Raw genomic sequence first — 22225 nt, forward strand, 5'->3', positions numbered from 1 at the left:
TTTACCACACGAAATTACTTTGCCTTTGTAGTCTCTCTCTCTTTTTTTCTTTTTTTGCTAAAGACTTTGCCTCTGCAGTCACTGCCACTGGTCCTGTGTTACCCAAATGCTTTCTTTTATAAGCAAGACTGGAGGCTGGCGTGATGATGGCAGCCCAATATTTTTCGGGTACAATAGGCAACACCAACTATCCCTGAAGTGTCAAAAACTAAAAGAGCAAGCACTGAGAAGAAATGTGTGCTATTCAGGAAGGGCTTGTTCAAGGAACTTTCTTAGGTGACGCTACTTGTTAGAGACGGTAGTTCAAGCAATCAATAAGATTGAGGATGATAATGGTTATTGCTATTAGGCTTTTGTTAACTAATGCCTAGGGCAGTTAAGGTGCATTAGAGTCTTTATTATATAATATTTCTATATATATTTCCACACAATGAGAATTGTTAATTGTTATTCTATCGATCGCCAAAATATCAATTAGTTTTTAATGTAAATATTGATCTAATTCTAAATTTCTTGTTTTATGTACAACATGTCTGAGGATGTAGGTGCAAAGTCTTGCTTTTTTTTAGAAGACAGACTACTTTTTTTCAACTATCAATAAATAAACTTTTTAGTGAAAAGCTAAACACGCTACAATGATGATTTTTTTTTTTTAGCAAAAAGCTAAACACACTATAATGATGAATTATACAAGGAAAATGGATCATCTCATGAGAACCTTAAACGTGTACACAACTCAAAAGTGCCATTGAAAATTGACATTTCTTTACCCTTTTAGCCATATGCTATAACTCAAAGTAGCATCCATATATTATGAATTTTATGGTTTGATCTAATTGTTATGCAAGTACCGTACAAGCAAATTCCTAAGATTATATACTTCCGTAATACATCATCTTTATATTTATTACTAGCCTTTCAATAAGGAAAGGAACTATTTGGCAGAAGGCTTGTTTAGGAGGCTTGAGTCACCACTGCAGGGACCATATATTGTGGTCATTCCACACATTCCATGCCCCTGACAAAGGCGGTAATAGCCCTTTTCACCCCATCTCATGCCCCATGAATTGTTGATGATCCAGTAGGGCTTGTAGCCAAATCTTAAAATGGAATACCCCTTTTTACCATATCCCACGAGCAATACTCCATGGTTGATCCATTTCTTGCCACAAATAAAAGGGCATGAGACACCACCAATGTAAGTTTGCATGAACACCGCATTTAACCCAACTGAATTTTGAAGATCAACATTTGATATTAGTGTCACTAATTACGAGGTAGCAATGATGGTAGAGTAATTAAGTTTAATTTGTGAATATTATGATAATTCAATTTAATTTTGAATTTTATGTTGCTCGATTCAAATTTCAAAAAGTAGAGCATAAAATGAGCACATATTGATATTCTTTTATGGGTCATGCTAACAAATGCTCTTAGGGCATTAGTTAACGATCTATTTTAAGAAACTTTTAATACCATTTTTATGGGAAATGAAAAAAACTGTCAAAATATTAATTTCTTTATTTCATTTTTCTATAAAAACTTTCTTTAAATGGATTATTAACCAATACCCTGAGAACATTCGTTAGCATTTCTCTTCTTTTATTTAAAAGATTACCTACAAGAGGACCATAGTTGACTAAATAAGCTGCAATTTGGTTCTCATCATTAAGGATATTGGTAAAATTGACAACTCTTACGGCTAAATTTTCCGGCTTATACATGCATTGACCTCGCTTCCCAGTGTAGGGGTATGAACTCTCCTCCTCTAACCCTCCTGCCTCGAGCAGATATTTGTAGGCATTTGTCATAAGGCCTCCTCCGCATCCATTGTCACATGCAGTTTTGTCCTTTATGTCGCACTGCAAAAAGTTAAGGAGAGAGAACGATTCAATAAAATACAATGCAATTTATTTCATATACTTTAATTGCATTGGTGATGTTGAGCTTCTTAAGTTAATACAATACCCTATGCAAGAGTTTGACTCACTTGAAATCATTATATGGGTATTATAATAATTCAAGTTAGACCTTAATGAGATTGTACCGTTTTAGTTAAGATAATATCTATCTAAAATTCCTTCCTGGGGGGGGGGGAATATATATATATATATATTCAACTTATCTGAGTCATTAAGGTAAGGGAATAAATGCAATGCTTGCAATATTTTTTTTTTCAAAAAGGATGGTTAAAGAAAACACAAGAAGGCTTACAACTAGAGAATGAATCACAACCATGGTAGAACTTAGAACTATGTAGCTAACCATGTTATCACAATCAACAAGCTGTTGTTCACTAAGATTGACAAGTTTCCCAGTTGCAATAAAATTGGCTCCTTCGACAGCTCCTGTAGTGCTAAAAGCCCAACATGATCCACATTGACCCTGCATCAACAAAAATAGTGTGCCATAAACATATAGTCAAAAAATGTTGTGTCCCAACACCCAACTCCCAAGCCATTCTCACACTAACAAGTGGAGAATTTGAAACCGGGCTGCTCTGAGCTTGTATAAGTGATTGTTGTAATGGACTCCTTAGTCAAAAAAAATTAAGACCAGCCCAATCAACAACGCAATGCTTGAATTTTTTTTTTAATCTTTTTCCCAAAATGTTTAACAAAGGTAAGGAATAAATTTCTGACCAGATATGGCTTAAAAATAATATTAACGACATTAAATTGTGTTAATTAAGCTAAAAATGCTAAGTAGCTTTGTGATCATCATATTGGTGCCATGTATTAAAAACAAAACAAAACAAAAAATAGTTCAACCTCCAAATGAGGAGGGTGTCACTATTTGGATAGAAAAGTGTTCCACGATTGTTCCCCGTTATTCTTTAGTGTTTATAACTTTTGTCCCTATTTCAACTATGCCCCGTTATTCTTTAGTGTTTATAACTTTTGTCCCTATTTCAACTATGCTATTTCGTTTTTGTTTTTGTTTTAAATATATTTCAATAGTTGGGAGGAAATTTATTTCTTAGATATCTCTATTGTAAACATGTGTAAGTTGAGCTACAAGTAAACATGGCAACATTAGACCCAACTTGTAACTTGAATTTCTGAACTTAAAGTAACAATGGGTTGACCCATAACCGGGCCGACTATTCTTTAAAACTGTTTTTTGTTATAAAAAAATTAAACTAAATTAAGACTTGGCTGGTTTATTTGTTTGTTTTGGGCTTTACAATGCACAACTTGTTAGGACATATGTCAATCATGTTAGGAACATAAATCATGTTAAGAACATATATCATGTAAAATTGGCTAATCCTTTGACAAAATGCACTTTACTTGTAATTTGGTAGATCTAGGATATGTTTAATACTTCAAGGAACAAGAGTTCAAGGATTGAAGCCATGCAAATCTGTCCAAAAAACAAGTGAAAAAGTGCTGGATTTTTTAAAAGGCTGCTTTAGCCCGATGTTCGACAGCTGCTTGATAGATACCCTTGTTGGGGTTTATGCCCTAAAATCCAATTTATTGGCATGTCATAAATAATTAAAGTGTTTAATTATATGAGACTATTTATAAATGAACTAATGGGATATTATCTTAATCCATGAGATGCATTGTATGTGATTTATGTGATTTAGTCACAGAAGATGTAAATCATAAGTTCCTTGTAGTAAACTCTAAATGTAGTTCGTAATCGGTGATGAAATTGGGCGTTTCATCTGCGAAGACTATAACATATCAACTAAGATGATTTGTCTTAATCATGGAAATGGAGATTTTTAGTTAGTATGTTGATATGTTGATGTGTTGATATGTTTTAAGAGTTAAGACATATTGAACTAGACCACTGTAAGATTTATTATTTTCCTAACAACTGTCAAATGAATAATAAACTCACGACTTCTATTTACATGAACTCTTAATCCTGAAAGAATAATGGACTTGATCATGAGGTGTAGGTTACTTCAATATATCAGGAGTGAAATCTAAAAGTCACGATCAAAACCTCAGTATGTTAGGCATCCACATTTAGTGTTGATGGAACATATATTATTAAGATAGAATTCATAATCTCTTGACGGAGATACAAAATATTCCCTTGAGATAAGTTTAATGGGTTTGGTTATTCAGAGAGTTGGGCCCAACCACTTTAGTAAGGAGTTACTAAAGTATATATTTATGGAATTGGATTTCATAGATATATAATTAATAACTTAAAGGATTAAACCGGTTACTCAAAGATTAAAATGTAGTAATCTTCAAAGTGGCAATCTACTTTCATGACTTTGTATTACTACGAATATTTTATGAAGGTGTTGCATGTACAATAAAGTCTTGAGATATAATTTATAGATAAGGCCTAGAGTGCAACTATATTTATATAGTGGTATTAAATATAGTTAATGGTAACTTTGGACTTGTCAAGAGTTGACAGAAAAGCCCAAGGCCTATTGGAGCTAGTGTCTTATAGGTCTCTTTTGGTCTCACTCCAAGTCACACACAAGAGCTCAATTGGAATGGCCCAAAAGGTTAGCCCAATTAAATAATCAGTTATATATAAGGAGAAAAACATACAAAATTTCAAAAAAAAAAGTTTTCATAAGTCTCTTTTCATAAGGGTTTTCATTAAGAACATACAAGGAATGAAATAATTTTTATGTGAGTGTTGGACACTCTTCTATTCTCTCCTTGGAAACTAATTGAGAGACCACACTTCTTGGGCATTAAGTGGAATTGGAGTGAAGATTAAAAGTATTCCTAAGTGCTTCTAATCTTCAGTTTTGAATTTCACCGCACCAAGTTATGCCTTCTTATTCTTAAATTCTGAAACTTACATAGTACATGTTATCAATTGCGAATGAAGTAGATCCGTTAATTTTTCGCTGCGCATGATTTGTATGAGATACAAATACATATTTTTCATGTGTTTTTCCAACAATTGGTATCAGAGCCAGGTTTTCAATTTCGAATTGCATAACATGTTTTGTGAGTTTTGGAATTAGTGACAATAATTTCATGTTGTGAACAAATTAATTTTTTGAATAGTTGTTGAAATTATTGATTGATAAAAACCGATTTTGATGTTACGATGTTGTTTAAATTTGAGTATGTTAAATTGAATTTTAAGGCTATAGCATCAATGATATTCAGTTTAGATATCAATATTTGTCTATTATGTTCATATGATGGTTGTTTTGTTCATAAAAATGTTAAAAAACTATCTTAGAAAAATTCTGGAAAATTCAAAATTCGCGAAGCTTGATCGATTGAGAATCTGTCGAGCATCGATCAAGCTGGCGGAAGTTTTCTCGACCGATCGATCGAGCTTCACGGAATTTTTCTCGATCGATCGAGCATCTGTCGAGGATCGATCGAGCAGCCAAAACTTTTCTTGATCGATTGAGGACTGAAGACCCATAATTTTCTTTAAGTGTTTTTTACATATATATATATATATATATATATATATATATAAAACAAGGTTATGTATGATGAGATTACACATAATTCTAACTAAAAGACCTAATGAGATCAATGGTATTAGTTAAATAGAACTCTTAGTCCTAAATGATTTGGGACTTGCCTTTTAACAAACATTCTATATAATAAGATTGGAATTGTTGTATGATTGAAAGTCCTTAATTTATTTTAATTAGAAGTTTTAATGAGCTTAAAGCTTAATTAAAAGGTATATAGTTTCTAATGAGATTAGAACTTTTCATTTAGGAAATTAAGGATAGAGTTATTTATAACTAATTTTTGATTCATTAGTATTTAGGACTTCCATTTTAGTTAGTGATTCTAATGAGATTAGAGTTTTGAACAAGTGCAAGGTTATTAGTTGTAATGGGATCACAATTATTTAAGAAAAACCCAAATAACGAGTGGAAGTGCTGAAATAACCATTTTGTTAAGTTTATTGTAATGTGAATAGATACATTGTCTTGACTTCGAGTCTTGCATTCCATGCGGAGGGTATTTACTTCACAGATTACAAGGTTAAACTTTTTTGTGATTGCGCGAATGTTCGTTACGCTATAGTGACGTGACTTAGTAACATCACATCGAATCTAAACAATTAAACACATTTGATGTGTAGGGTTAAAATTGTGATTAAATCACAATGATTTCAATACAATCCACTTGTTTTAAAATTTCTAGTAAGAGAGAGATACAAGGGTTGAATCTCACGGCCTCCATTATCAGTTCATAGTAGTGTGGGGTAAACACCTCGTCTTGGCGTATATGTCTCGCAATCCCAAAGGAAGGTGTTTACTTCATGGTACTACAAGATTGAACTTACCCGTTTAAAATAGTATGAACAAGCACCTCGTCTTAGCGTATATGCCTCGCGATCCCAAAGGAGGGTGTTTTGCTTCATAGTACTACAAGTTTAAACACTATAAAGGAAGATGAAATGTGGCTACACATAATTCTAGATAATGGTGTACACTAAACTAAGTGTAATGTTAACCTCCCAAAAGAGCTATATCATTATTACTTAGAGGCTAAAGGGAAAACGGAAAATTATTTTTGTTTGGTAAGAGTTACCATGATAGCATTAATAATGAGAATGATTCTCGCCTGATCATAGTAATTGGTATAAACTCGCTACTAAGGAATATAAATTGCGGGATTAGGTTGTCGTTACACCTAGTATAGTATGGTTTTATGAGTTCTATATTATATGGTTATGGTTGCAAAATATAATGTCTTGGTATTGAGTTCGTAGTCTCAAAATAAAGTTGTCGTAAATTTTGTTCTCAAGCTACTATTTTAATTGAATCACATTAACTAAGAAATAATTTTGGACATGGTGCTTAAAGGAGCTGAAGTACATAAATATGTTTCGATTCAGCATTGTCATAATTTCCTATGCATAATGCATTGATGGAAGATAGCTTATGATATGATCATAGTCTCCATTGAAATGATGAAATGTAACATTGGCTTCTATCTCAATTGTACTACAGCATGAAATGCAAGAGTTAATACTAGATTAAGACTTTATATTAAGTCTAAATGAGAGTTTTGATATGAATCATATTGAGTGCTAAAAAAAACTTAAGGAGTTCCAATTTTATGTCAACTGTAATAGTTCAACATTTTCACAAGTTAGGTGAGTACTTTCCAGTGGCATGGCACCAATATTCCACGAAGTTCACCTCCTTGAAAATGCTCTTACCTATCCTATCAACCTATCCTATCAGCTATTTTGGATCCTCGTCCTCCCACAAGATTATTTTTTAAGATATTAGATTATAAAATAAGTTTTCAATATTGTAAATTTCTTTTTTGTTTTTATTTTTTCTTGTCAAATTAGCTATTTAACAAGGTATTTGTATTTTGTTATCTACTTTGAGACGTAGATATTGCATAGAAATGAAACTTGTGTGTTCGTTTTAATTTGATTTTCAAATGATAGACTAGACTCCTTTATGCATTTTTGTTATATATATATATATATAACTCAGTTTAAATTAAATTTGACAATGTCTAGTAAAAGAAAAGTTGAGTTCATATAAACTGTCATGCACAGGAAAAAAAAAATGTCCACTAATCACACTCACACAAGTCAACAACTTATAAATTGGGTGTGTAATTAAAACTATATATATAGTATATAGTAAGAACTAAGAAGTGTTAAGGGTAGCGAATTGACCTGCATCTTAACCTCAGTAACAGCTCCTTTCTCTCTCCAATCAAAGCTCTCAGGCAACCCACCAACCTCCAGCAACGGACCATTTTCCTTAACCACATCCATATCAGTATTCCCACCTCTCACACCTGTGTACAACTCCTCAAACTCCTCCTCTGACAGATCAGAGAAGGGAGTGACTCCGTGGACCGCCGTGGGGTCCAGCACTTGGTGTTTGGCCGCCCTTATCATGTTCTTCGCGAATATCTTAAGTCGGTGCAGGTACTCCTCTCTCGTATCATACTTCTTCTCGTACTTTTCCATGAAAACCTTGAAGTGTTTCTCAGCACCCACCACATCAGGATTGTCCAAGAATTTCCTGTCCCCACTGGTCACTTGGAATATGTTTGATGTGTCTTCACGAAAAGCTGCAGAGAGTGTTGTGAGTGCGCAGGTTAAGAATGCAACACCCACCGTGCATGTTAGAGTTGGTCCTTGTCCTATCATCTTCTTCTCTTCTTCTTCTTCTTCTTCACTTTTGCTCTTTGTTACTAAAGTTTTTAGTGTCTCTGGCTAAGACTAAGAGCAAGGAGAATATGAATAAGGTGCTCTGATTATGGCATAATGTCTGTTTTGCCATCAATGTGTTGGGGTTCTACAATTTTATTATAGCGAAGTGTGAAGGGTATCATTGTAAATTGACATGAGCAGGAGATAGCGGTTGCATGCAGACCTTATGTTGAGTTATTCAACACGTGGAACTCTTGTGTATATAGCGTGGCATCAACCTCTACACGTGTATTCTTTCTTTCTGGTGTAACTAGGCCTGTAGTCATTTATTGGATCCTTACACTTGGGCCGTGGACTACATTTTATGCCAGTCTATTTTGGTATGATACAGGTTTTACAAAGTTTATGGACTCATCAAACCCAGTCACAAACTCAACATTAGTATTACAATTTTTTGAGGCCTTATTTTGATAAGTTACCAATTATACTCGAGTTCTTTGGAATAAACGAGTAAGGTGTTTATCTCGATAGATCATCTGTTGGTTGCTACCATTGTTTTTTTCTCATAAACAATAAAATAATGTAATGAGTGAGTGCAATCGGAAAATGAAGAGAAAAAGATCATTCTTTGATGAGAATAATTAGGCTTCAAAAGTATAAATGTAGAGGTGAAGAAATAAGTTGGGCCAAACAAATATATTTAGATTGAATGAATATATTTGTCAACAGCTCAACACCCAAAATCCTACCCAGCAAATGCATCCGTCAATTAACGAGGAGAGAGTAAAGTTAAAAGGGATAAAAACTTAAGGTTTTGTTTGGTAACAGTTTTTGTTTTCTATTTTCAGAAACTTGTTTTTGAGAATATAAAGAAAAAACTATTTTCTTGTATTTTTAAAATCAAAAACATGTTTGGTTAGTTGAAATTAAAAAGATAGTATTTTGAAGAAAAAAAATAAAAAATACTAAAAATATGTTGTTAGTAGGATTAGAACTTTAAAATTAACTCATTAAATGAGCCAGATTCATGAAATTAAATGCGTGTTTTCATTGGCTTTTGAAAATTAAAAACTGAAAGCAACATTTTTCATGTTTTCAATTTCCTTCGCAAATTGAGATTTGAAAACAGTTTTTGTTTTTTGCCCATTTTGAGTTGTCAAATAAGTTTTTTAGTCTAAAAAATAGAAAATTGTTTTTGAAAACATAAAATAAAGAGAAAAAACAGTTACTAAACATACCCTAAGCTTTTGAGTGGAGTTATGGTGTGTCTTTGTGTTATAACTCATTTCTCTCTCTCTTGTGTGTCTATTATTTGTTTTTAAAAAAATAAATAATAAATAGATAAAAAAACCTAATCTCACACATCGACAAAGATAAAGAGTAACTCATATACTGTCTCTTTGCCAAAATAAACAAGAAGCATGTGCAAGAATTCTCACCAACAAGTGCAATTGGCAATAGCTACATGTGAGTCTTTAGTCCCGCGGGCGAAGTTAGAAATTTTTGTTTAGGGGGTCAAGGTATATCTATCATATTGATTTGTTATTTAAGAAAAACTCAAACCATGACATACATACATATATATCTTCATGCATTAGTTTTTAAAAAATTAAATCGAAAGTAAGTCATAACTCATATATAATATTGCAAGATTATTATATCAATTTTTTAACACTATAATTTTTATTAACACTCAAAAATATTAACAATCTAAACACCCGATTTAGCATCTATAGGTCATTTTTTATCTTGAGTTTTTCTTGTTTTTATGAAAAATCATAAGTCCATAACATTCATAGAAATTAAATATAAGTATATAACAAAACTAGACTATGTTTACAATTGCAAGAAATGATATTCATAAAGATTAAATACAATAAATCACTATAAGAAATCATAAAATTAATAGAATTTAAATTCAACCATATTAGACAATTATAGTAAAAATAAATTCAAAATCAAGTTAATAGCTCTCGGTAGAAATTGAATTAAAAAAGAAAATAATAAAATAAATAGAAATTATACTGAAATAGAACAAAGGAAGAAGAAGAAGGATTTTGTAACATAGAATAATAGAATACACTACGGAAGAGAATGAATGGAATGAGAATTGAGAAAGAGAAAGAAAAAAAGAATATGATTTTTATAGGTGTACACTATACTTGTAATATAAACTTATATAGTAAACACATAAAAAGTAGCAAATATAGTACATATAGTACAATGTAGAGTGTTCATTAAAAAAAAGTACAATGTAGAGTATAACTACAAAGTGGCACCGTAGAGGAGGAAACAATAGATATCACATGGGAGATTTGGGTCCACTGTCGAGTGACACTAGACCCATTAGGATTGTGACACATGTCTTTTTAACATGTGTTACCATTTGATTGGATCCAATGCACTAAAAGCACTAGACCTAATCCAGACCCAAGATTTTGAGGGCAAATTTGGCTAATGTGTTGGGGGTGGGAGAGCCATTTTGTTTAAGAACCGGCTTTTAACCAAAATGACCCTCCCACCACCAACGCATTAGCCATTTTTAAAAACCTTCTAACAGCAGCAAGGGGGGCCATGTACCTACTGTTAGAAGGTTTTAAACAAAATTTTGGGGGACCATCGCCCCCTTTCTTATAACATAGTTCTTCCCCTATTTAGTCCACTATCACATTAGTGATATACAAAATGAAGAAGAAAAAAAACACAATAGAAAGATATATACACCAAATTGCTTCTTGTAAGATATTAAGTAAAATAATAGAAGATTGGTGAGAGAGGGAAAGAAAAAGCACTTGGAGAGTGCTATAGAATGTAGGAGAATCACTTTTGCACATGTTGAATTAGAGATAAAGGAGTGTAGAAATTTTTTAAGTATAATAAATATCGAAGTACCACCACACACCCTTGGTGCGATGGTCACTCTACAAGTATAAGTGCTTGTAGGGTGTGGGGGGTAAGGGCCAAGATTCAAGTCTCCAAGAGGAAGTTTTCACACACATATACACTTAGATTAGGCTAGAGTAAAATTTATGTCTTATATCAAACAAAAAATATATATCGAAGTTGCTTTGTTAGTAAAATGTTGGTGTTTTCTACTATAAAGAGTTACAAAATGTTGTCACCACATACTCTTGGTGCAATGCTCACTCCACAAGTATAAGTACTTGTGGGGTGTGGATTTGGGAGGCAAGCGCCGGGGTTCAAGTCTCCAGGAAGAAGTTTCACACACATATATACTTAGATTAGGCTAGAATAGAAATTCTATCTTGTAAAAAAAAAAAAAAATTACAAAATGTTTTTTTATCCTCTTGTTCTTTAGCCAAAAAGTTGCATCCCACTAAGGATGGGTTAGCTTTAGAAGTCACAACCAAAGTGTTAGGTAGTGTATGGCACATGCATTCTAGTTAGGTAGTGGATTTCGGAAATAGTAATAGGTTTTTGAGAGATTCACCAAATTTAATTTCGCATTGGACAAGGTAATCTGGTTGGTCTAGTTTGGTTCGATTTGTTTATATGAAGTGATGAGCCGCAATTTTAAGATCTACTAAATTTGAAAAATAAAAAAGGAAGCATTGCTTATGATCGAGCTAACATTTTTTGAAGATTTGCAATTTAATGAGGTTATACACATATCTAGCTACTGTACAATGTGTTATTCAAGGGCTGATAGGTTTTGGGCTTTCTTCAAGCCCATTTTCAAGTGTTTCAAAGATGTATGAGATAGATGAGAAAAATTCATTTTATTTAGCCGATTAGTGCGACTTTTTGTGTAAGGTACTCAACGTATACACTACGTACTTCTCGTGGATTCTCACTAGTTGGCAATTATTCTAAGCCTATTTGTAAGGTTACTCATGGAGTCCAAGGAAGATTCTCAAAATATCATTTTATGGTCTCCAAACCACAAATTATATATCTTTCCAAGAAAAAAAATACATCAACTTGGTTCGTACGTTCGAGTTTCATTTATTTATTCTTTTGAAATAAGTATTAATTTTTAAAATCCCATACTTATCAAAGAAGTGCATGTCATCAAAAATATCGAAACAATTCAATGTTAGATAGAACTTGTATAATTTTTAAAAAGTCAAATTTAAACAAGACAAAGGTCAGGCCAATATTTGGTTACAAACCCTAATAAAAAAAGTCAATATTTTACATTCTTTGTTGGCAGTTTATGTATACATGAGCCTTACGTCATGTTCTCAATGGATCATGACCTCATTTGATGCGTGTTTTTTTATGCCTGTTTGCACTTGGTCTCCCACTTCGTGGAAGTTTCTTTCCAAAGCATGAAAAAAAAAAAAAAGGTATCATATGCTTAGACGTATATTCGAGGTAATCTGAAAATATCTATATATATTTAGAGAATTTAAAAAAAAAAAAAAAAAAAAAAGTTAGTTATTACTTTTTTTTATTGTCAAAAATATCCTTACTTAAAACTTAAAAATAAGGTTAAAATAGTAAATTGACAAAATTAATAAATTCTTATATCTACATTGAAATGCCTTCTGCTTCTAATAAACTTCCACTTTTATATTGATTTAAATTCATATATCTACTCACTAAATCCCTACAAAATACGATAACTCTTTTGTTAGTTTTAAAACTCCAATTTATAAAACTTACCCCACGTATTCATCACACTCTTAGATTTTTTTTTTTTTTTTTTTTGTGATTGCAAAAAGTAGAAATTTCAAATTATAATAAATACAAATTATTTATTTTTATCCAAAAAATAGAAGAACCTCTAAGCACGCACGTGAGCGCTGCTCAGAGGCTAGTACTAACTAAGAGGCTGGAAAAGGTATATAGATTCGCACCTTTTGATTAATATACCATATAAATAAAGTTCCGAAATATTCATATAATAAATTAAAATATGTACCAAGTGGATAATGCCAATTAGAGCAAAGAACATGGAATAAGGCTTTGTATATATAAAAGAGTACTATGTACAAAGATATATAATTTTTCTGTCTCTATCGACCCAGTTCATGCATTGATCCTAGCCTTTTTCAGTCTTTGACTAAGTTATATACATGAAAAAAAAAAAAAATATATATATATATATATATATATATATATATATATATATAACAAAAACAAAAATATTATTCACCTTGCAATGATGTGGGGATCAATGAGTGGGAGGGGACGAAGCTAAAAGAATAGTGGGGGAGCCCTCTCAAAGATTAGAAACACTTTTTTTACGGATTGTTTTATTTTCTATTTGGTTTGTACAAAATATATTATTTGAACCCTCCCAATGTATTTTATTATGACTATAGTCTTTTAATATATTTTTTTTATTATAAATATATTAAATTATATAAGTTTAAACCGCACACCTAAAATTTGTTTTATTACTTAAATGATTTTTTTTTGGTATAATTTATTTTTATTAAACTTAAAAATGGGGATTAACAGGACTTATTGTCCTTGCTGCTTATACTTGATGACAAGATAAAAAGATTGATTAAGTCAAAAAATAAAACACCCCTCTCTTTTTGTTGGCATTTACAAATACAAAAGCTAAAATATGGGAAAATTTAATTGAAACCTCCTTAAGGTTTATTGAATTAAACCTTAGTCATCCTATTTTACAAACACGTATATACTTTTATCCTATAAAAATTATCACATAGAGGATGTTAACATAAATATATGGTGTAAGTGCACAATTGCACCTGGACCCAAAGACAATTATGGGCTCAGGCCCAATGAGCCTTAAACAATAAAATTTGTAAAGTGTGGGCTTGAAATCTAGGTTAGAGGTAATGAGAACTTGATAACAGGCTAAGAGTTACAAACACTTGTAAATAACAAATGGTAATTGCAAATAGACCTCCTCGGACGTAAGCCGAGGAATACTTCTGTATTATTTCTATCTCTCTCTTAAAAGTTACAATCCTTAATTTCTTTCTTAGTTACCAACCTCTTCCCTTCTCTGGCGTTCATTCCCCTTAAATACTTCTTTTCCTGATGCCTTATCCACGTGTTGCTCCAACCCCCTCCCCCTAGATACTTCTTTTCTTAGTGCCTTTGAATAGTGACCAGAAGTTTCAGTTCTACTGTTCATGGGTCACTTCCCCATTAATGTGGCCAGGGAGGTAGGTGCAGAGTCTTTAATGTGGAGGTGGTAGCCTTTGCATATGATATTTTCCTAACACTGGTGTATCTACAACATTCAAGGGTTCCCCCTTTTTAACCATTAGTCTTCACAAAGTTGTGCCTTGACCTTCATAATGAAGCTCCAAGCTCTCTTGGGTCCGTCCAAGGAGAAACTCACCCTCGGATGTGTCCTCGGATCCTCGGCGTATGGGCCAATTCACAGTACTAACAAATTCTTAGCTCAAGAGCAGGTCGGCCTTCCTTACTAGAGCCCAAAGGCCCAAGTACCTGCTTGGGTCCTTTTGCTCCCACATATGGTAACTTTAAAAAAAATGAGATTAAATTTTATAAGGATGTGGTGTCAAAACCCATGTTTTGAACCCCCAATTCCAACATCCCACATCATCTTATCACATATTAATAGGCACAATTACACTCATTCAATTCTAATAACCATTTGAAAATCCAACCTAATTGGAAATTTATTAAGATACTATTAGGTGTAGTAGAATGTATTAAGTTTTAAATAAAACTCTGATATGACAACCTCTTATTGAATAGTGTAAAACATAGGTTTTATACCTCATTCTTACTAAATTCGGACTAATAAAAATCCCTTTAAATACCCCATACATTAGATTTTTTTTAATTCAATAATTACAATAAGAATGAAGAATTTAAATCTTAAATGTCTCCATTAGAAATGCTGTCAACCAATTAAATTACAAAACTCTTAATTTATGCATTATGGGTGAGTATAGGAGTACAGCACTTCTACCTTTTAATGCTATTTAGATAGAAAATCTAGAACCCACAATTAATTATTTATTCATCCACACAAGCACAGATAACAATTATTATTGCGTTTTAATAAGTTTTGAGGTAAACTGCAAGTGTTTCCTCCTAGGCATCTTAGTAAAAGCATTTACTGATATTTTTAATTTTTGCGCTATGTGTATATCTCACTAACTTGTTATGAATCAACGTTCTCCTTTTCCAAAAATTCTAATACGGAGCATCCTTTTTTTGCAACATTACTTGAATAGGATCTATATCCTTGCTCACTAATAAGGTGCATCGTTAATACAAAAATCTCATGTCATTCTTATGTTTCCCATTACGAAACCAGAACTTTATGATCTTATCGTCTAATTGAATGCAAGTTGGCTTAAATGCATTATTATTTTGCTGGATGTTTGACTAATTGGCAAGTGAGAAAAGCATCACAAGCAAATTGGAGGGAATCTTTATCCTCTTATAAAGGTAACTTAAAGTTTTAATTAAATTATTGATTAGGTGAAGGTATATACTATAGACTATCAATTTCTCAGCACAAAACTAGAAAGTGGGTGGAATTATGGTTTTAAAAATCAGACCGAATTGGCTGATTCAACCAGGAATTGAGTATCAGTCTGATCCGATAAAAATGCCTAAAATTAGTCAAAAATTGGAAAAAATCAAGAATCGAAGTCTGGTTCGAAGGTTGATTTGGTGATTGAGATTGGATAGTTTTTGGATTGATGGATTTTGGGTCTCAATTGTTTGAAGGATTTTGGGGTATGGTTTGGGTTTGTCGACAACTCGACGGTGGCAAGATGTTGGTGGCTTGATGGATGGCGTAGGTGGGTTGTTTTTCATGGGCCTTAATTTTTCATTTTGGTGTCAGATTTCAGTTGTTTTCTCATGGGATGATTGTGGTAGACCTTGATTATTTTTTCCATGGGTTTGTGGCTTTGGATTTACTGGTGATCCTCTAGTAGCTCCAAATAAAATATGGTTTGGATCCTTTGCAATGACTGCGATAAAAAATCAAAGGTACAGTTTCATGCTGTGGCTCAAAAATGCTTAAATTGCAAATCTTATAACACGTGCCAAACACAGGGCTGAGCAAGTGGCTATGGCTAGACCGTTACAATGAATTTGGCAATATACCACTTGCAATCCCTCGTTATCCTATGCATTTGTCCTCTCATATTGTTTTCTTGTATTTAAAGAATGTCATTTATGGTTGGATATGTACTGATCCGATGTGCTGTGAGTTAGAAAGATGTTCACATTTTACATCAAACAAAACTTGAAAATAATTTTCCTTGTATGCAGTCAAACACTGTAAAATGAAAATATTTTCAATAAAATATTTTATGTCGAAACAAACAGAATGTAAAATCATGGATGTAATTGTAAAAAATTAATATATAAATTCAATAATGAAACTAGCTAGTGGATTTCGAAACTTACAGTTTATGGTACACCTCAGAAAGTTTTTGTAAGTGCAGGCCCAAATCCAAAAAATACAAAACCAACAAATAAGAGCACGTTGAAGGAAAGCAGAAATAGGAAAACCCACGAGCTGATTTTTTTTTTTTTTTTGTAATGGATAAGGTAGAGTTGTTGATGGGTGTTCCTTTATTTCGTGATCAGTGACGCACCAATTATAGCGTCAATATATATAGTTGGGACAATACCTTAATTAATTTGGAGTTTTTATTTTATCTTTCTTTCACCTTATCGGGAACCGAGAATTTAATGATACTTTTTGTACTGTTCGAAGTTAAAAACTTTAGTTACATCGTTGTCTTTCGCGAATGCGTTGTACTTCGTAGGACCAGCCAAACAGGACCCAACGCGGTATCACCTGTCTGGTATAATTTTTTTTGAGAATTTTTTTTGTTTTTTGACTTAATGCTGGTTTTTAAAATATCTAAATAAGAAAAGATTTTTTTTTAATTGTAATTTAAAAAATGACAAAATTCATGTACAGTATTTTAGGTGTTGTTTCTTAGATTACTCTTTTAAGATTCTGTCATGTGACTACTTAACTTAAAAAATACACTTTCATCCATAAGAAAAAAGCCATATAACATAATCTTAAAAGAGAAACCCAAGAAACAGTACCTAAGTACCATACCTAACTCTTACTCTTAAAAAAACTATTGTTTTAAATAGGGTTGTAACCAAATTTTACAATATTTTTACAACATTTTAAAAACAAATCATAGATGGTTAGTTGTTATTGGTTTTAATTTGAATTTATTACTAAAATTACTTTTTTATCCCACCAATAACAACCTATAACAATTTGCCACATAAGATTTGTTGTAAAAATGTTGTGGACATATCATTTTTCATATTAAAAATCCACGATTTATTTATTTAAATTTATTTCCAACTTAAATTCATTATCAAACTTGAAGCTTTTTCTTTTTGTCGAATAAAATTTTAACTTGTTCACAAGTTCTTGAATTAATTTTCTTTTATCATATATAGTAAATATTACAACAATTTTTTTTTACTTATTTATAAATTTATATGAATGATTAAAAATTTAATTGTTGTTGAAAATTGAAATAATATGATTTAAGTTGATTAGGTAGAATGATTTTTATTTATGACTTATTCAAATTTAATCCAATAACCATCTTTGTTGAAAGTTATATATTTATTTTTTTATTCTATATATGAGATAGAAATCTTACCCTAGCTTAATCTAAGTATATACGCGTGTGTGTGAAGTTTCCTTCTTGAAACTTGAATCTCAACTCTTACCCCCCAATCCTACAAGAACTTCTAATTATGTAGTGATCATCACGTCAAGGGTACACGGTAATATATATTCAAATTTTAATAAGATAAGGATACACTAGCTACATTCCTAAATTAGTCCACATGAGCGTACCTTGATCTACAATTTTTTTTTTTAATGACTCGTGTATGATATGGTAGACTAATTTAAGAATGTTGTTGTAAATTTTTGTTGTTTTCCTCCATGAAGCATCTCTAGCAATCTATCTAAATTTTTGTATTGTTTGGACAGTGAACAGTAATATTTAGCTTTTATCTACCTACTTTTTCAAATACACTTTCCAACAGATTCTCTATCATTTTTTTCATCTCATTTAAATACTATTTCTTCATTCATTCTTTATCATTTTTTTAAAAACTACACATCTTCCAACATTTTTTTATTCAATAGCTAATTATTATAATAGAAAAAAAAAAATTTTGAAATGTGAACAGTAAACAGTGTTCTCTACTTGTAGAGAACCACTATAACAATTTTAATCTAAAAAATGGTGATGAAGAAGCTATTGAAGTGAATTTTTGGGGTGTTTTCTCTTTAAAATTAACTTTAAAGAAGCCATTAGAGATGCTTTGAGTACCCTTCCAATTTCCTAGGCCAAAATATTCCATAAGAGCTGCTAATAGACAGAGCAATCGACAAGAGTATGATCTCCATTTAACAAGTACGAATGCCCTAAGCCCAGACAAGTAATTAAAAATTTTACCTAAAAAAAACAATAATTATACACCCTACAAGTACATGGCCCATAAAAAAAAAATAATAATCACATTAATATGTGAATAGTATTTTAAGTCCCATTTTTAATTTTTTTTTTTTTCTGAATAAAGTGTTTATAGGTTCCATAAATAGTACAGTAATATACAGTGTCATTTGTCAGTTAAAAGCTAAAAATCCTTAAAAAAGAAAAAAAAGGTGAAAATGAGCTAAAAATGGTTGAAAAGTCAACATATGCGGCTACTATTTATGCTATAATAGCATCTGTCCTTGACGTGTACAACAACAGAGAAGAAGAGAAAAAAAAAAAAAAAAAAACATGAAAACGTTAAACGCAACAAATTTAATCCGTATCTAAACGGATACTAAGGTTTTATATAAAAAAATTGAAGTAAAAGAGATAGGTGTGCCGTCATTAGAAAGAATCATCGTGCAATGATGAAGCTATCAAGCAAAATATAGTTCCATCGGGAAAAATACCATTGACATGACTCTTGTATAGTGATATATGTACGTTGCTTGTCTTACAAGAAGAAAAATATCCATGATCAAGGAAATATCTCTATTAGGAGGACCCAGTTGAACATCAGTAGTTCTTACAATAAAAGCCGAGGGAACATATTCTCACTCGTTTCCTTTTCTTGTGTTTTTTGTTATTTTTAAAATGGCTATATATATATATATATATATATACACACACACGACTAAATTTTGAGTTTGATAAATATTAAACTGGTACAATAGTTGTACACATGTGAATTTGCATTATTGAATGAGTAGTACAATTTTTTCAAATTACAAAAAAGTGATCCCTTTTTTTTTTTTTTTTTTTTTTTTTTTTTTTTTAATGAAAGGCAAAAAGTGATCCTATATATAAGGCTACCTAGTGCATGCATTAAGGTACTGATACACGAAGAAGAAGAAGACATATTTGGTCATTTTAGAGATATCGGAAGTATTTTGATTATTTTATAAGTTTTATTGGTATTTTGCTGATTTTTTAGATTTTGGGAATAATTTTGGATGTCCAAAGGTATATTAGTAATTTTGGAAGTGTAGTGGTATTTGGATCATTTTAGGTATTTAAGGGTATTTTGGTAATTGGAGGTTAAGAGGGTATTCAAGTAGTTTTAGATGTATTTGGGTCAAATGGGTGGGTTACTAATTAAATAGGTTGAGTTAATAATGGATAATTAATTTATATATAAACGGGTCATAAATAGATAAATGAATAATTACACATCTAACCCATTTATAACCCAACCCGCCCATTTACCACCCCTACTAACATTATCCAAAGGTTGACATATTATAATTAGTGTAGACTTACTATGTTGTTGCTCCACAATAGAGATTACGTTGTTTCATCTTTCATGACCTTAACTGCAACTCATTGGATCAAAAATTCAAAGTGGACAAAACGACCACATAGAAAATGGAATGACAGTTAATACTTAATATTTGAAATTAAAATTGAAACTATATGGATGAAAATGAAAATAGGTCAAACTTAGATTGTGTAATTTATGATTCAGTCCTAAAAAAGGTTACATAAGTGCAAAAACTTTGGTATATGCTGAAACTTTATCATCTTAATTTTTCTTTAAATTTCCTAAATGCAACACATTGAAATCACATATTAGTTTTTTTTTTTTTTTTAAGTTGTACACAAGATAAAAAGAAAATCTTTTGTGAGGATAAGAAAGACCAAATAAGGTACTGATATTGGATAAGCTTTTGGACCAAAATAAAGGCAAAGTCATGCAGCAGATGGTTGTTAACATCAATCGCTTACAAGGTCATCTTAGAACAAAAATTGTTATGATTGTTGCATTGAACGGACTTCACATTTGGAAGTTGTTGAAACAGATGCTTATTAGTTTTTTTTTTTTTTTTTTCATGAAAAAGTTATTATGCTTGTCTTACTGGAAAGAAATGATTCAATTACTGTTAATAAATTCATTGGATACATTAGAAAAAAGACACATGTTCAACTGGCTATTAAATACAAGTACAACTCGAAAAGTATAAAATTAAGGAAATTTGAAAAGACTTATTCAAAATCATAGTATAAACTATAAACTCACTTTAGAAAATATGATAAAATCATTTAAATGTAATAATAATAAGGACTTATAGGCACGAACTCGGTATTGCCCAAATAAATAAGTTTCCAAATCCACATAAAATATGAAAAGTCCACAACTTGAAAAAGTTATTATACTTCTCTTTCTGGAAAGAAATGATTCAATTAACTGTTGATAAATTCATTGGACACATTAGAAAAAAGACACATGTTTAACTGGCTATTAAATACAAGTACAACTCAAAAAGTATAAAATTAAGGAAATTTGAAAAGACTTATCCAAAATCATAGTATAAAAATGTTTTTCTCACTTTAGAAAATATGATAAAATCATTTAAATGTAATAATAATAAGGACTTATAGGCAACCACCGCACACCCTTAGTACGATGGTCACTCCACAGGTATAAGTGCTTGTGGAGTGTGGGGGACAAGGACCGGGGTTCAAATCTCCAGGAGGGAGCTTCACACACATACACTTAGATTAGGATAGAGTAGAAATTCTATCTTGTAAAAAAAAAGACTTATAGGCACGAACTCAGTACTACCCAAATAAATAGATTTCCAAATCCACATAAAATATGAAAAGTCCGCAACCTGAGAAACGTTGCCAATTTAAATTTCCCTTACACAAAATTTGAACCACATTTTTTTTTTCTTTTCTATATGAAATTTGAATCAATCAAGTAGAATATTCTATGTAACCCTTATCTTTTAAAATATAATAATATTTATGGCCATCGTAACCACCTATTTTTATTTTTATAATTCTTTTTTTTTTCCAGAATCATATTTATAATCCATTCATTCAGAATATATAATAGAATTTTAACATTAAAATATTTGAATAAGTTTGCACTATGAACTAGCTTGAATTGAGATTAGGTGTCATACTTAAGGTATTTTAACTTTCAATCTTAACCATTGAATTAAAAATTTAAAAAAAAAAAAGTTAAAGAGTTAAAAAGTTAAGGTTAAAAAATAAAATGGTAAAAATTAATATATATATATATATATATATATATATTTATATATTTTGTTGATAATAATAAATATATATAGTATTGAAGAACCGACCAAGCTGGCAAGCTCCTACAAATTAGCCTTGAATGACAAAAAAAAGGTTCTATTGCACGTGCCGAAAATAAACGTGTCAAATACCAAGTGTCAGATAGCTTACAAGCAAGGCAGTTGAAGCCACGTGGTTGGGCCCAACTAATACCGAGTGTCAGATAACTTACCAAGCAAGGTTGATATTTAATTTTTTTTTTTTAATGAAAATTCATTAAAATATAATTATACTTTAAATAATTTAAATTTATACATAAGTAAATAAGTCAAACGAAAAATAATGGGTCTAGTTCTTTCCTCTTTCAGCTCATCGAGAGAAAGAGCTTTAGTAAAAGTGATAAAAGTATTTTCTGAAAGGGCCCAAAAAGAAAAAAAAGTTTTTGAGAAACAAAGTAATTTTTAACCCTCCATAAAGTTTTTCCTTTTAATTTTTTTAAAATTTGAAAATGAGCACTTTTGTTTATATAAAAAATATCTATAATTTGTTATGAATAAAGAATTTTATATCACTATTTACTCTCTAGTCCATTTGATTGGGTGGAAAAAATGGAA

At 31.2% G+C, this 22225-nt stretch overlaps 1 pseudogene; it reads right to left on the reverse strand.

Annotated features, from left to right (window-relative positions):
* Positions 1–954: 954 nt before the first annotated feature.
* On the reverse strand, positions 955–8103 carry LOC142638512 (putative cysteine protease RD19D; annotated as a pseudogene).
* Positions 8104–22225: the final 14122 nt, after the last annotated feature.

The sequence above is a fragment of the Castanea sativa genome, chromosome 6 (assembly GCF_040712315.1).
Source record: "Castanea sativa cultivar Marrone di Chiusa Pesio chromosome 6, ASM4071231v1".
NCBI lineage: Eukaryota > Viridiplantae > Streptophyta > Magnoliopsida > Fagales > Fagaceae > Castanea > Castanea sativa.